Raw genomic sequence first — 12,161 nt, forward strand, 5'->3', positions numbered from 1 at the left:
CCTAGAACACAAAGAGAATTCACCAAAGGCTTTCAACAGGATTCTTTATTTTTCTTTCTGCGTCTCGAGAACTCATTTCTTTTAAAAGAAAGAAAATTATCCGTGGTTTCCACTTAAGCCAAATGGCCAGACAGCTCCCAGGAAAAATCTAGAGAGAGGAGGATGATTGGAGAGGTGGGGAGAGAGGACATATACCTCCTTCCTTCTTATCAAGTCCCAATACTCTGCTGCTCAAGGGAATATGGAATCTCAGAAGTACTTGATATGAAAATGACAAAATTCATTTATTGACAGCAGGGTAAAATTGTGTCCTAACACAATCACAGAGAGTGCTGTTGTTACTTGAACAAAATAAAGCAACACAAAAACATTTGGCCAATGAGGTTCACAAGACACAAGAGACTACAAGCTGGTGAGTGACAGGCATACGTTCCAGCCTTGCACTGTCATGGTACAGGGTCAGATCTTCAGAGAAGTTTTGACAAAGGATTTCACTGCCCTCACAATACATTTTATGCCTCTCCTAAGAAACGCTTAATGTCTGCAATTATGTGTCAGCCACACAAGAGCTTCAGAACGCTATGCAACCGCAGCATGCAAAAGCAAATGGGTCAGAAAAGAAAACTGGGGTGTTACTACCCTCTGCTGGACACACAAGGAAAGGGCGATTCCTGCACTGTCTTTACCGCACCTGTGAGGAGTTCCGGGCATAGCTGCGTGCAGCTGGTGACACTTTACTCAATACAAGAGGTGTTGAGTGAACAAGGCCTCATCTGGGTCATGGACCCTGCATGACTCTTGTGACTGCTTAAATAAACTACATCTCACCAAGGATGAATCAAAGCAAGGCGTGATATTGAAATATTTTAATTGTTCTTTTTCAGTAGCTGTTATATATTGAAGAAAACGCTTTTGTCAATGTGAAAAATGCCTATTAACATTTATTCATAACAGTAAACAATTACCAATGTGGTATGTCAAAAGAGATGGGGACACCAGTATGAACAGGAAAGAGCTGTCCTATCTCACAGGTCAGCGACATTACACAGTCCAGTGAGGACACATACGTATGTCTATTGTGTGTAGATTTGTTTTGTTTTTGAAATGAATATCTTCTTTAAATGTTGCCTTGAAGTACACATTGCAATGGGGTTAACGTAGTTTGAAAATCACTTTGTATTTGGCAAATGCCCAGCCAGGGACTGCAGCCTAGACACACAGAATGCAGCCATGTGAAGGCCATCCAAGTTCAAACACAAACCAAAAAATTAGTGTGTCCAGTTTCCAGTCGTAATAACTTTACCTTACAGACAAGCCACTGATTCTCAGGAAGTCTGCTTCCCTCCAAATCCAGCTCATTTGGAAGGGAGGAAAACAACATTTACCGAGCCCCCTCTCTGCCCCACGCGTCAGCCCGTGAAGCCTCACAACTGCACCGTGGGGTGCCCAGGATTACCGACATTTTACAGGTGAGATCACGCTCAGAACGCCCATGCAGAAGAGGTAACTGGCAGTCACACATGGCCCACCATGTCTCAGGCGTGGAGACATAATCTCACCTGCACATTAGACTCTCTCGACAAGACCCTTCTAAGCTAGGTGGAAAAAGGTAAGTCAAGGAGAGAACACCTAGAGTCTTAGCCCTGATGCTGCACTGACATATCCATGGTCGGGGACACATCCTAATGCTTCCATGCCTCAGCAGCTACATCTGTACAAGGGGACACTCAGTCTCACACTTGCCTCACTTCATCATCAGTCAAATCACTCGTTTTTACCCATGGGTTCTTGGTACTGAGAAGTATTTAAATTAGTCTTTTTTTAAAGAGGTTGCGTGAGCCAGGTGCAGTGGCTCACACCTGTAATCCCAGCACTTCAGAAGGCTGAGGCAGGTGAATCACCTGAGGTCAGGAGTTCAAGACCAGGCTGGCCAACATGGCAAAACCCCATCTCTACTAAAAATACAAGTTAGCCAGGTGTGGTGGCAGGCCCCTGTAATTCCAGCTACTCGAGAGGCTGAGGCAGGAGAATCACTTAAACCCGGGAGGCAGAGGCTGCAGCGAGCTGAGATCACGTCACTGCACTCCAGCCTGGGTGACTGAGAGAGATTCCATCTCCAAAAATAATTATAATAAAGCGGTTGCATAGACCAGAGTGAAGAGCTCTGACTCTAGAAGTCCACAAAGCTGGGTGCAAATCCAGGCACTGCCACTCACCAGCTCCACAACCTGTGAAACTCCAAGCCCAAGTTCCCTGCCATCACCTGCAAGAGTAACTGGCCTCCTGCAGTGTTGTTCTGTGAATCCCAGTAGAGTAACTGGTCTCCTGCAGTGTTGTTCTGTGAATCCCAGTAGCCTGCCCCATGGACAATGCTCAAAAAATGCTCATTCATTTCTCTCTCCCCAGGTACTTTCAAATGTGATAAGTTCTTTATGTAACTGGAGAATTTAAATCCATCTGGGGAAAGAAACTAGACGATTCTCAGGGCCCTTCCAGTCCTGTACTTTTAAACTTACTATGCAAAGTTTTTCTAAGTACTTCTGTATTCCTCTCATGATTACAGAAGCCAGAAGCAGCTTAAAAGGTACCCAGTTCTGTTCTCCTACTTTAGAAATAAATTTTGACCTAATGGACTCACCCAAGAAGAAACCAAGACTAGAATGTAGCCCAGTGGGCTCCAAAAGACATGATAATGCTGCTTTAACCTACCCCTAGCCAGAATCTTCTAGAGCACACATGGCTGCACCCTCTGAGCTACATGGGGTTGGTAGGGTGAGCCTCACCTCAAATCCCAAAAGGCAGGATGGAAAGCAGGTAGCACGCCTGATTAGAGAGCTCCTGCAAACCAGCATCATGAGAGGGACTTTTTTATAACCTGGGTAGAAATAAGCCTATAGTCTTAAACACATTTTTAAAAATATGCAGGATTTATCTTGTGTTGGGAATGTGAATAGATTAGCAAAAGCTTCAGCTGAGCACAGTAATGTAAAACTAACCAACTAAATAAAACCAGAAGGTCTGAAGGAAAGGGAATTACCTTGGCAGAGCTGGGAATTGGAAGATGTTTAACCACAGACATGCCCCACCCCTTGGCTTCCTGTGCTCTGCATCCCCACCTTTGGGGGACATTTGAGGCAGTGCTCATCCAGTCATAGTGTAGGCCTTTTGCCTCATTTCATTCCTTCCTGAATTCATTACAGTGTTAAACAGGCCTGCCTGTGACCTCGAAAGTGGTGTGACGACAGCTTAGTCCTTGCCCACATCCAGCATCCTCAGCATCCCGTCTCCTGGAATATATCACAAAGATACTTCACTCTCAACTTAGTTTGTCTTTCAGAAATGAATACAAATAGCACCTTGTTTGATGTAATTAGACTGGGCCGGAGCTTGGGTCTATCTTCCAGGTTTAACAACAGGTGACCTGTCATGTGTCATTTCTGAGGCCCTTCCCAGCAGGGACCCCCACCCACCAGGTCTAATTTCACAGGTTTCCTAATTACTTCTTTGCAGTGTGTTTGTTTCCTTTGGTGATTAGTTTAGCAGAATCCCTGCCTGAGGAATGATTTTGGATGTGCTAGCACTGATGTATTCACTTGCCAATGCTCCCACAGCAGTACCAGGCATTTGCATTCAAAAGCAGAAGTTATTACCATTTTGTCTTTGGTGTCATGCATGCACATACATATAATTATGAATGAAGATAAAGAGCATTTTTTAAAATCTCTGACAATATTTTTGTAGCACTTGCGTTCATGTGCCGTCTGAACAAATATTAATATAACGCATGACTCTTTCTGGAGTATTGACTTGTCAATATAGCACTGCACAAATCCAGAATGTTAAATACTAACCAAACAAATGTTAAGAAGAAATATTCTACCATAGAGAATCATATATAAATACAAATCTCAGCTTTCCTTTTATCTACCTGATGTAACATATATATATTAGGCATATCATCTCTTAAATTGTAAAACCAGAAGTCAATTCTACTGGAGAAGTTCACAAACACACAGGCAACCTTCCTGCATGACATATAGCTTAATGGCATATGCATTTGTGTATTTATCTGCATCAGACAAAGATTAATTTTCAAGTCTCCATTAATCCCTAGAAGCAGAAAAATATAGATGTGTCAACCCAAGACTTTTATACAAAGAGACTCACAGTGCCCTGCTAGTCTCAAAATCTATTGGAAAGACCACCTTAGAGAGGAGGCCCCTTTAATAAAACAGTCACTCAGCCCTTTGGATGCGCTCCCAGGGAAGGTCTCTCAAGCCTCACATTTCACAGCATAGCAAACTTGCTAAATTGGAATACATTTACATCTGTATCTTCTCTTGGTAAGATGGAAAGCCTGGAAAATGGTCTTTTGACTAGCCTCCAGTAGGAAGAAAGCTAGCTTTTCTCCTTCACTTACTTTTAAACCTATTAAACTTCAATGTGTTGTAGAAATATGGAAATAGTCCATCTTGAATTAATTTTTGTATAAGGTGTAAGGAAAGGATACAGTTTCAGCTTTCTACATATGGCTAGCCAGTTTTCCCAGCACCATTTATTAAATAGGGAATCCTTTACCCATTGCTTGTTTTTCTCAGGTTTGTCAAAGATCAGATGGTTGTAGATACGTGGCATTATTTCTGAGTTCTCTGTTCTGTTCCATTGATCTATATCTCTGTTTTGGTACCAGTACCATGCTGTTTTGGTTACTGTAGCCTTGTAGTCTAGTTTGAAGTCACGTAGCATGATGCCTCCAGCTTTGTTCTTTTGGCTTAGGATTGACTTGGCGATGCGGGCTCTTTTTTGGTTCCATATGAATTTTAAAGTATTTTTTTCCAATTATGTGAAGAAAGTCATTGGTAGCTTAATGGGGATGGCATTGAATCTATAAATTACCTTGGGCAGTATGGCCATTTTCATGATATTGATTCTTCCTACCCATGAGCATGAAATGTTCTTCCATTTGTTTGCATCCTCTTTCATTTTATTGAGCAGTGGTTTGTAGTTCTCCTTGAAGAGGTCCTTCACATCCCTTGTAAGTTGGATTCCTAGGTATTTTACTCTCTTTGAAGCAATGGTGAATGGGAGTTCATGCATGCTTTGGCTCTCTGTTTGTTATTGGTGTACAAGAATGCTTGTGATTTTTGCACATTGATTTTGTATCCTGAGACTTTGCTGAAGTTGCTTATCAGCTTAAGGAGATTTTGGGCTGAGATGATGGGGTTTTCTAGATATACAATCATGTCATCTGCAAACAGGGACAATTTGACTTCCTCTTTTCCTAATTGAATACCCTTTATTTCCTTCTCCTGCCTAATTGCCCTGGCCAGAACTTCCAACACTATGTTGAATAGGAGTGGTGAGAGAGGGCATCCCTGTCTTGTGCCAGTTTTCACAGGCAATGCTTCCAGTTTTTGTCCATTCAGTATGATATTGGCTGTGGGTTTGTCATAGATAGCTCTTATTATTTTGAGATACATCCCATCAATACCTAATTTATTGAGAGTTTTTAGCATGAAGGGTTCTTGAATTTTGTCAAAGGCCTTTTCTGCATCTATTGAGATAATCATGTGGTTTTTGTCTTTGGTTCTGTTTATATGCTGGATTGCGTTACATGTTAGACCAAAAAACATAAAAACCCTAGAAGAAAACCTAGGCAATACTATTCAGGACATAGGCATGGGCAAGGACTTCATGTCTAAAACACCAAAAGCAATGGCAACAAAAGCCAAAATTGACAAATGGGATCTAATTGAACTAAAGAGCTTCTGCACAGCAAAAGAAACTACCATCAGAGTGAACAGGCAACCTACACAATGGGAGAAAATTTTTGCAATCTACTCATCTGACAAAGGGCTAATATCCAGAATCTACAATGAACTCAAACAAATTTACAAGAAAAAAACAAACAACCCCATCAACAAGTGGGTGAAGGATATGAACAGACACTTCTCAAAAGAAGACATTTATGCAGCCAAAAAACACATGAAAAAATGCTCATCATCACTGGCCATCAGAGAAATGCAAATCAAAACCACAATGAGATACCATCTCACACCAGTTAGAATGGCGATCATTAAACAGTCAAGAAACAACAGGTGCTGGAGAGGATGTGGAGAAATAGGAACACTTTTACACTGTTGGTGGGACTGTAAACTAGTTCAACCATTGTGGAAGTCAGTGTGGTGATTCCTCAGGGATCTAGAACTATAAATACCATTTGACCCAGCCATCCCATTGCTGGGTATATACCCAAAGGATTATAAATCATGCTGCTATAAAGACACATAGACACGTATGTTTATTGCGGCACTATTCACAATAGCAAAGACTTGGAACCAACCCAAATGTCCAACAATGATAGACTGGATTAAGAAAATGTGGCACATATACACCATGGAATACTGTGCAGCCATAAAAAATGATGAGTTCATGTCCTTTATAGGGACATGGATGAAGCTGGAAACCATCATTCTCAGCAAACTATCGCAAGGACAAAAAACCAAACACCGCATGTTCTCACTCATAGGTGGGAATTGAACAATGAGAACACATGGAGACAGGAAGGGGAACATCACACACTGGGGACTGTTGTGGGGACAGAGGGGGGAGGGATAGCATTAGGAGATATACCTAATGTTAAATGATGAGTTAATGGGTGCAGCACACCAACATGGCACATGTATACATATGTAACAAACCTGCACGTTGTGCACATGTACCCTAAAACTTAAAGTATAATAATAAAATTTTAAAAATAAAATAAAATTCAAAATTCAAATATTAATATTATCAAAGGTTTCCGCCATCTATAATTCAAAACTATTAATACTAAACTTTTAGTATATTTGTCTTCTTTTACTTAAAGAAATAAAAGGTGTCAGAGAAAAAAAAGAAATATGGTAATAGTCTGGAAAATAAATTATAAGAAGCAGAACTGATGAATCATTTCAACATACTTACCTGAAGAGTATGAATTTTGTCACTCTTAAAAATAGATTGGATGGGCCAGGCACAGTGGCTCACATCCCCAAATATCATGGGGAGTTAATTTGCTCTCACAAGAAAACATGGCTTTTCATGGCTTAAGACAATAAAGATGGATTTCTCGCTCAATCAGTCGGGTCAGTAGGTGTTAGGCTCCACCTGGTTATTCAGGATCCCAAGTGATGGACACTGACTTCTCAGCAAGTGGCCCCATTGCCAAGGTGGGGGAACAGCAGAAGTGCAGAACTTCGCTGGGCGCAGTGGCTCACGCCTGGAATCCCAGCACTTTGGGAGGACGAGGTGGGCGGATCACGAGGTCAGGAGATCAAGACCATCCTGGCTAACATGGTGAAACCCCGTCTCTACTGAAAATACAAAAAAAAATTAGCTGTGCATCGCGGCGGGCACCTGTACTCCAGGCTGAGGCAGGAGAATGGCGTGAACCTGAGAGGCGGAGCTTGCAGTGAGCCGAGATCGCGCCACTGAACTCCAGCCTGGGCGACAGTGAGACTCCGTCTCAAAAAAAAAAATAGAGTGCAGAACTTCCAGCTACAGTTCTATGCTTTACCCCAGAGCTCGCACAAATCACACATTCTGCCTCAGCCCCTACAAATGGCTCCTGTCTGACTAGACACAAGCTGTGGCATGTGGGTGAGCACACGGGTATTCAGAGAGCATTAAATGTCTCTGAAACATCTGGAATCCTTTTTTGGAAGGTCAGAAATCCTCACTCTGCACTCACTCAAGGTCTGGCTCCAGTTTTAGAGAGAAGACGTACCCTAAGAACCTTGCTCCTCCTACTTCCTGTCTTTAGAATTGAAAGCCATTCATCAAATGTTCTTGTTTTTAAAGAAAAATAGAAGGTAACATTTGATTTCTCATTAAAGAGACATTGATGAGAATAGAAAGAGCTCTTGCTTTATAATAAACAGAACGATCTGACCCTAGCTCTAACCTTTATTGGCCATGATACTGAACCTTTCTGTGCTTTGGGATTTTTTTAATGAAAAATCAGCTTGTTATGAAAATTTTCCTAACTAAATTATAATCTTCTTGAAAGCAGAATCCTCAGCCTAATGCATCTCAAGACCTCCTGAAACACCTAGCATGGCGTCCTTCATGAGCTGTGCTGATTTACAGCTGCATCAGGAGTCCTTTCTCCTGCTGGGTATAGCATGTATTTGCTCTCATCAGGGAGAAGAGATAGCATCTGTCCGGCGCCGACTCATATCAAACTGCAGGTTGTAATCATAGTTTTCTACATTTGAGCTTTAGTATTTCTGATTCTGTCAAGTGACTTCTGATCAAACAAACTCTCACCTAGATTAGGGCATGAGGCTTTCATTAGCATGTTGATCTGAAAGCTCTCCCACATTAACGCTCTCAGAGGATCACTTTGACTGGTGTATTCGATCTTTGGCTTCTTAAAAAGGAGATAAATTGTTCCATTCATTGTACTTCACACATTATCTCTAAAAACGTAAACCAAGTCTTATTTTCTTATCCGATCACACCCAACTTTCTTCACTTGGCTTTGAGACATTATTTAATCTGTCCTTTCCCTCTTTCTCTATCTCCATGTGGTCCAAAGCTTGCAAAGACCTGTATGAAGGGGTAACATGGTTTGGATTAAACATGCTTGTCCTCTCAAGGAAATAGTAACTTTTAGAATTTGTGAAGGTTTTGCAACACTGCCCACATTGCCCTAACATGCATTGTCATTTTTTCCATCGAGAGGTGGGGTCTGTTCCGCCGCCATGACCATCCTGCAAAACTTGACTCTGGAAAGGATTGTGACTGCTTAGACCCATGCATGTGGCAGATGTGACCTGAGTGACTCCCAAGACGGGTCATAAAAGAGGATCTGACTTTTGCTTGTACCCTGGAACATTCATGCTTGGTGTCATAAGCCACCATACAGGAAAGACAATTGCTCCAAAGACACCAAGCTGTGAGGAAACCAAGCCACATGGAAAGGCCACATGTAGGCCCTCCTGGCAGCAGACCTAGTCTTTGCATCATTCCAGCCCAGACCTGGGAGTAAGTGAGACCATTCTATGCAACTATCAGGTCTTTCCAGCTAATGATCCAGATATCGTGGATTAGAGATAAGCCGTCATCCCTGTGTCCCTTCTGAATGCTAGACTTACAGAATCAATGAAGATAACAAAATGATTGTTCTACACCTTGAAGTTTTAGGGACATTTATTGCAAAGCAAAGTAACTGGAACAGAAATCCATGCCTGTAGGCCCTGTATTGATTTGCTGGGGCTACTGTGGAAAAGTACCACAACTGGGCAGCTTACACAACACGAATATACTGTCTCACAGGTCTGAGGCCAGAAGTCCAAAATCGAGGTGTCGACAGGGTTGGTTCCTTCCAAGTGCTGCAAAGAAAACACCAGTTTCAGGCCTCTCTCCTCAGCTCACAGGTGTCTGTCTTCTCCCTGTGTGTTTACATCACCTTTGCTCTGTATCTGCCTGCATCTACATTTTTTCCTTATTTCTCTGTCTCCAAATGCAGTCACATTCTGAGCTACTGGGGGTTAAGATTTCAAGATGTGAATTATTGGACAGCGCAATTCAACTTGAACAGGTCCCAAAGCAACTTTCATATGGTGTTGTGGTGTCTCTGGTACCATGAAAGAAATTGCTTAAAATGATTGCATGATTTTGGGGCCAAGTTCTATCTTTCGAGTGTACACAGATACGTATACGTCTTTATGACATATGTTATATACATGTACGTGTGTGTGTATACCTTAAAGATTTTGTGACTATTCTTCTCCTAGGAGCAGTGATGCAAAAGAATCACCCTGGATCTAGGGCGGATGAGTTCACTGTGGGCTACTCTCCACAGATTTGGGAACAGGGACAGTCAGAGCTAAGGAACCTAGATTCAAGGGTGCCTAACACCAAGCTAGCCCCTATTCTGCAGCCATTTCGGAGGGGGTTTGGCCCCTGTTCCCTTGCAATGGAGAGTCAAATTCTGTAATGCTCAGACCACCTCATGAGAGGCTGTGAAAGTAAGTAAGATTTAGGAAAGTGTCAGACTCACCTGAGCAGAATCAGTCCCAGAAGACTTAATAATAAAGCAAAGTTTTCTCCTCAGGAAGAAAAACGAGGAAGAATGAAGAGATCCCTGCAGAAATTCCATCAGTCAGCACCCCTTCTTGAAGCAGCAGCTGGGAACAGCACTCTGCAGGCTGGTGGTCATGACAGAGAAGCCCTCTCAGATGTAGCCAAGTAGACATCTGTTATCAACGCATTTGCAGGATTTTAGGGGCTATAAATTTCAAGAGGCACCTTCCATAGGATGATGAGAGCAAAATGGGCCCCTGGGGCCAAGAAACTGTGTGGACTGGGGAGTGGGCTGACTGTAACAGGAACAGCAAGACTTGTGAGAAAGGAACTTGGACTAGAACCCTGAGTGGATGATGCAAGAATGAGACTCCTGACCACACCTTCTGCCAGAGCTGGTCTGGTTTCCCCGCACAGTTGTGGCAACCTGACCTCCCCACAGGCTCATCCCCAGTCTGGTCTTTCCAAGACTTAATGCTGACCTTAGATAGAAAGTATTGAAGGTGGCTTCGGCCAATATCCTTGGGTTGGGCAGCACTGCCTTGTATTGTCCAGCACAGATATGGTGCCGTAGGTTTCACATCTGGGCTTATGCTTCAGTCCTAAGATCTATTATTGAGCTTTCACATCACTTGTGCTACCCAGAGTCCAAGTCTCTCATTTGGAAACATGTCTCTCTCCTCTAGGCTGAGGTCCTGTCTCTCAGAGCTTGGGTACCAGCCCTGACCACCCTGGGTGCCAAAACCCTGAGTCTCTGATTTGGAAACATGTCTCTCTCCTTTAGCCTGAGGTCCTGTCTCTCAGAGCTTGGGTACCAACCCCTGACCACCCTGGGTGCCAAAACCCTGAGAAGTGCTGCAAGCCCCCGGCCTGGATGTATTTCTCAACAGAGCCCTTGCTGGGCTTCAATCCTCCTCCACGTCACCTCCATTACTCTGGCAAAACACCTTCTGCTCAGCCACCTCCCACCTAACTCACTGTTCTTCCTCCTTGTCTTCCAGACACTGGGTTCTTCCTGTCAGCCCAGACTCTCAATATGAACATATAACCAGTATCTGCCCTGTCCTTGTAAGGGGATTTGTCTCTGTTTTAACAGACTCTGGATGTGAACATATAACCAGTATCTGCCCCGTCCTTGTAAGGGGATTTGTCTCTGTTTTAAAATGTAGGCTTTATGATTATTCAGATGTGGTGAGGCCAGCAGGTCAGAAGACAATACGATTGAAAAGATGATTTGCTACTCACAGTTCCCAGGACAAGTGGGCTCTGCACACCAGAGGCCCACATGGAAAAGCACTGGGGTCACTCAGGAGGCAGAGGGAGTGAGAGGAAGACACAGGCAAGAGTCTTCATTACAGTTCCCACAGGAAGGTACATGAGGCAGGATAAGTAGGTTTAGGATTGGCTACTTTGAATAATCTTGATGGCCCCTGGGGCTGTTCCTAGTTGTCCAGGACCTGGCCTTGAGTGATCAAGGCAGCAGAACAGTGGACCTGAGTCTGAGAGCTCCTAAAGAAGTGGGTTGGGGGTATGGCTCTGGGTTGGTTGGTTTGCATTTGAAAGACACTTGAAGGTGAACCCTTTACTATCTCTAGGAATTGGCTAACTCTGGGAGCGGCAGGCAAGACTGCAGATATCAAAGTATCGGAAACAAAGACCTGGTTAATAAAGCCTCCAAAAGTCTGAGCCACATCCTGCCGTGGTGAACTAGGTATACCCTGTCCCATCCCAAGAAATTGTTCCTTCTGTCTTATTTGGAATAAAGGCACTAGTGCACCTCTGTAAGGAAGGGCACCAGCAAGTCTATGTATGGGCCCTGATGAGGCAGGTCTGATATTGGCCTAAAAGCCCAGGTGAATGTTTAGGCACCAAACCCATCAGAAGTGTGCATTTGTTGCCTGTGTTTTGCCACTGGAGTTATACTAATTCCTGTCACTTTCAGTAGCTGCTCTAGCTAGGCTGGTCTCCATATGCCGCAAACCTATCATAATCACTGCTAAATCCAGACACTTCAATTCTACTTTTTCCTCTTCTAGAGTTCTTTCCTGTCTTCTCTCTGCCTATCCAAAAGCTACCATTTTTTTAAAATTGGG

The 12,161-nt window shown here is 43.2% G+C and overlaps 1 long non-coding RNA gene across 1 annotated transcript; it reads right to left on the reverse strand.

The window, feature by feature from the left end:
- Positions 1 to 9,174: 9,174 nt before the first annotated feature.
- LOC134761329 (uncharacterized) lies at positions 9,175 to 10,458 on the reverse strand. The gene is made up of 2 exons (XR_010139844.1): positions 10,046 to 10,458; positions 9,175 to 9,374 (listed from the first exon to the last, which is right to left on the reverse strand). It is a non-coding gene; the product is annotated as an uncharacterized LOC134761329 (long non-coding RNA).
- Positions 10,459 to 12,161: the final 1,703 nt, after the last annotated feature.

The sequence above is a fragment of the Pongo abelii genome, chromosome 3 (genome assembly GCF_028885655.2).
Source record: "Pongo abelii isolate AG06213 chromosome 3, NHGRI_mPonAbe1-v2.0_pri, whole genome shotgun sequence".
Classification (NCBI taxonomy): Eukaryota; Metazoa; Chordata; class Mammalia; order Primates; family Hominidae; genus Pongo; species Pongo abelii.